Source organism: Heterocephalus glaber, unplaced genomic scaffold (genome assembly GCF_053883595.1).
Source record: "Heterocephalus glaber isolate CG9 unplaced genomic scaffold, H.glaber_assembly_v1.0 deba00001586, whole genome shotgun sequence".
NCBI classification, from domain to species: Eukaryota; Metazoa; Chordata; class Mammalia; order Rodentia; family Bathyergidae; genus Heterocephalus; species Heterocephalus glaber.
The window spans coordinates 3092467-3097411 of NW_028258364.1; the positions used below are offsets into that span (position 1 = coordinate 3092467).

At 34.1% G+C, this 4945-nt stretch overlaps 1 pseudogene; it reads left to right on the forward strand.

Annotated features, from left to right (window-relative positions):
* The first annotated feature begins 1754 nt into the window (after positions 1 to 1754).
* On the forward strand, positions 1755 to 4476 carry LOC101719517 (transmembrane protein 126A pseudogene; annotated as a pseudogene).
* Positions 4477 to 4945: the final 469 nt, after the last annotated feature.

A 4945-nucleotide genomic window follows, 5' to 3' on the forward strand; every position in this document is an offset into this window, starting at 1 on the left:
CTTGTTGACAACCCACTTTCAGGTCCTCTCCTGTCTCTCAGGAACTATCTCTCTCAATAATTTTTCCTGTTCTTAACCTCCACTGCTCCTTAAAATTCATTCTTTAATTTTAGAAAACACAAACTTGGCATATCTGACATCTAGCAGGTTGAGAGTTATATTAATTCCCCTATATCAACAAGGTAAAGGGAAGACAGAATAAGGAAACATTAGGTCACTGTCATTGTCAGCATTCTCTGCTGGTCCTAGTAATTCCCTGAGAGATTGCAGAGAAATAATACACAGTCATATTCAAACATAAAATCTTTTTGTATAACCCCCCCAAAAGGAGCTTGATTCTGAGGATCTGGGAACTTCAGTTTATTTCTTGGCTTTTTTTCCTACATAACTCATAGTTCCAATGCTAGAGCCAACAAAATATTTAGGATTGTAGTGTTTTGTTTTTTTCTTAAAGTTTTATGGCAAAGTCCTTCTTTCACAAGTCCTAAAGAAAAGTTTTGAGCATCAGTAATGCACAAACTGGATGTTGGAGATAAATTATTGGTAATTTAGCATTTCTTAATAATTTGTAATTGTCCAATTAAGTTTGGGAACAGGTAGAGCTTCCTGTATACAGGAAAGATAACATACTATATACAGCATCTAATGTGCTTTTCTCCAGTTGCATGATCATTTCCTCATCATTAACATTTCTTTCAACAGACCTAGGTGAAATCAATTACATAATAACCTTCTGCTTGCAAGCTCCAGGGACAGCATGTATTTTACTACTGGATTCTATAGTAAGGAGATGGCCCCTTTTTGAGGAAGATGAAATACTCTTTACAACCCATCAACTATTCCATGAATTTTCTGTGCTTTTGCCCAAAGCAAAAATGGCTGTGACCTGCACAGTGTAGGGTCCAAAGCTGGGGAAAGTGGTGGGAGATGAAGAAAAGATGACAAAGACCAAGATTACTCTTACCTGGAACCAGGTGGAACCATAGCTTGTCGGGAACTAATGGCCACCTGGAGCACCATGTGCTCTTTTTTTTTATAGTGGAAGGCAAACAGGAAGAGAAGGCAGGGCAAATAGTGTGGCCTATGTGGCCTAGCCATAATATAGCATAATTGTTTTGTTATCAGGGCATGCACAGGAAGAGAATGGGGAAGGATACAATGTAACTGTCTCCCAGGGCTGTGCCATCCAGGGTCTACAATATTCTACACAGTCTGTTTGACTCTCTAATCTGTGGAGGAGAGAGGGAATAGGAAGGAGAAAGGGAGAAGGGAGGAGAAAAGGAGCAGGGAAGAGACAAAGGACCATCTTCAGGCTCAGCCCACAGCAGAAAACAATGCCTTTGAAAGGAAATTTATTTTTGTAGTAGATTTATGTTTACACAATGAAGACTTTTTAAAATCTTTATTGGCATATATGTCTTTCTGCTTCCATGAAGAATCTCACATCCTATTCTATTTGTTCATTTTTACCCTGCTTAGGATCTCCATGGTAGCTTTCTTTTCTCCAGTATTTAAAAAATGTCATTTGGACCAGGGGAGTGTGTAGCTCAGTGGTAGAGTATATACTTAGCATGTACAAGGCCATGAGTTTGATCCTCAGAAGCAAAAAATCCAAACAAAAATAAAACAAAACCAATAACAATAACTAAAAACATGTCTTTCAATGAGACTAAAATGATAGGAATTTTGTATAACCTCCATGTGAACATACATTTATACAAATTTGTTTACATATTTGTTCACAAATATCAAAGATGATATTTATTTCGCAACTCAAAAGAGACGAGCTTTCAAGGTAGGTATTTTCAGACCCAAAAATACAAAATCTGATTTTGCTATATTGCTAATGTTTGTGTCAGCTGCTAGGGAGATAATCAGCTTATATAAGTTGAAGTGAATCATGTTATAACTTTTGGCTTTTTTAAGTAGTACTATTATAGTTTAAGGAGAAGGCAACATTGGATTGCTTGTGATAGCTGTATGAATGGGGTAATAATTCAATTACATGTTCTTGCAATGGAAGTGAAAATATGATTACAGCTTTTAAAAATGTACATTAGGGAATTATAGCCTTGTGTATAGTAACAAATACATGAATTATAAGATTTTATTTTAATGAATATACTAGTGTTTTGATTATGATCTTCACATTACTTGTGTGCCACAAAACTGCTTTTATGATTCGTATCTATTACTGCAGAGTTTTGGTAATAATTCAATGTAGAGTGCCCAACATATGAACCATATTGGAATGGAGGAAAAAAATTTAGTTCCAGAATAATAAAATTGGGCACATACATACTAACTGAAACATAATTTTTCCATTGCATTTACAGAATAAAGAACCTTGTCCACCTTTGCTGTTATTTAAGCTATTTTAATTCTGATAAGCAGAAATGATGGAACAATGAAGTCAAGTTTAGGGATCTATAATTTTAGTTTGCATATTTATTAATTCATCAAAGATACAATCAATACTATAGAATTTCTGTCTAGATAAGCTCTTTCCTCAAATCTATCTTTAAAATATCTATCTTCCCAAACCTTACATTTCCCACCAATAAATCATATTTATATTTCCCCTACCTCACTTTGTTTCAGAGGATGAAAAAGTTCATCTTTCAGTTGTAATTGCATTTTTAAATTCGAACTATAGAACATAAGTCCATTTTGAATTTCATCTCTCTTGGCTTTCTTTCCATTGGTTTTTGTTTTGTCTTGTTTTATTTTGTTTCCTAGCCACTTCATCTACTTTGGTTGATCTTTTTTTCTTTACCTCTTTGATAAATACTGGAAGGCGATACTGCTTAGTCCTGAAATACCCTTAATATCATGCTTCATTTCCTCTCTGGATGACCCAATCCATCTTTTCCTCTTTAGTTATCAACAGACATATGTTTAGTGAAATGAAACATTATCAATTAAACTAAAAAGTCACATTTTTATTTAAATGCACAAAAGGAGTATGAATAAACTAAACTCAGAGAGGGACAAACTTACATGTGAGCCATAACCTGGGCTGCTTCTTTCCTGAAAGCAATTTGCCAAATGGTAGAAGAACAAATACGCTTGAGGCAACATTTTAAAAAAATTTATATTTAACTGTAGGGTAACCACTAAAATATTTTAAAGATATAATTGATGTTATAAGAGGATAGACCGAATGAAATTATACAAAATGCACAATTAAAATCAGAGAATCCAGAAAAAGAGGGAGAAATGAAACAAAAAACAAGGATGAGTATTTTAAAAGTTGCTAATAACATGGATATTAATAGAATTATAGAAAAAAATCACTTTAAATGTGAATGATCTTAACACTTCATCAGAAATAAGAAGAAAGGGAAGAAGAATAATAGGAAGATGGGGAGAAAGAGCAACAGGAGAGGGGGGAAATAATAACAATTTTTATAATAAATCATAATATGATTTTTGACATATCTCTGAAGGAGTTCAAAGAACTAAGTAATATTAATACAATAAAACTACTTTCATCCTCCTTTTTTGTTTATGTGATCAAGTTTTCTCAGAGCCTATCAGTACATGCAAACTATAGAAATAATCACTTCTTTAAGCAATTAATAAAATTCATCTAGAGATACATCAATTAATTGGAACAAACCCTCCTTTTTAATAAGATACATATTTCCAGTACATTTTACTTTTGTTCAGCAATTTTTATCAAGGTTTATAAAATAACTATTTTCACTAATAATTATAATTTAGTCCAGAAGAAAAAATTAACAGAGATAATTAAATGTATGTTTATTTATATATTTTGTTAAAATATAAAAGGTGATAAAGCATGTAGGTATGGTCCTTTGCCAGCCAAAGATGGCAAGTGGAGCAAAGGTTGCAGTGAACGCCTGTATGGTGGAGGAGGAATGAGAGAGGTGAGTATAAGGCTCAAGAAAATCATAAACCAGATGATACTGTCAAGGAAACTTTAATTGGTATCATAGCCAGAAAGATTAACCAACCTCCAAAAACAGACAGGCGTCTACTTGAACATGGATCAACATATATTGGACTGAAGGCTACTTTCTGTGGCCTAATAGCAAACAGGCTTTTTCAGCTCACCTTGCTTGTGACAAAGGCTCACATAGCTGATGGGTCACCAATGGTGATGTCCCCATTTTTGTCAGCAGGTGCCTCTTACACAAGTTTTGTGATTTGAACTGTGAAACCTGTACCATGACATGGGCTGGACTTGTTGGTTTAGTTTTTGGTGGTGAGTACCCTGCTTTTGTGGCCATACCTGTGAATGGTGCCCTAGCAGGCAGCCATGAATCAACCCTGCTTCCAGAGAAAGGGAACATGTTGATGTACTGGATTAAAATATCTAGGCCTGTCTTTAGAAATATGCAATTTCCTCTTTTACTTCAGATTGTATTTGCAGCATAGCTTGGGTCTAGACAATATAAACTACTTATAAAGGCTCTTTGATTACCCAAACTGGGCACAAAAATTCACTGATTTTTAACAAACATGTATGCAAAAATAAAATAGTAAAAATGAAAAACAGAAAACAATGTAGGTATAATGGTAAGGGCCTGTTTTCCCAGCTACTCAGAAGGCTGAGGCAGGAAGGTTGCTTGAGCCCAGGAGTTAGAACACAGCCTAGGCAATATAGTGAGAACCCATCTCAAAAAAGTGATCAATAAAAGACTTTCAAATGTAATGCATTATTTTAGTATAAAATTCTGTAGGGAAATGGTATAAAATTTGCAGCTACTAAAGGAGAGCTTATGCATTATTACTTTAAATGAATGGTAGTGGTTATAAATGACTATAGTATTTAAATCCATTGAATATTTGTAATGCTTTAAATTTATGATGAAAATTAAAAACACTAGTTTGTTGAAGGATTCAAGCATGTGCCATCTCAAAATATGCCAAATTAGCATATTGATTAACTCAAACTGAAATCTCCTGAGCACCTGTA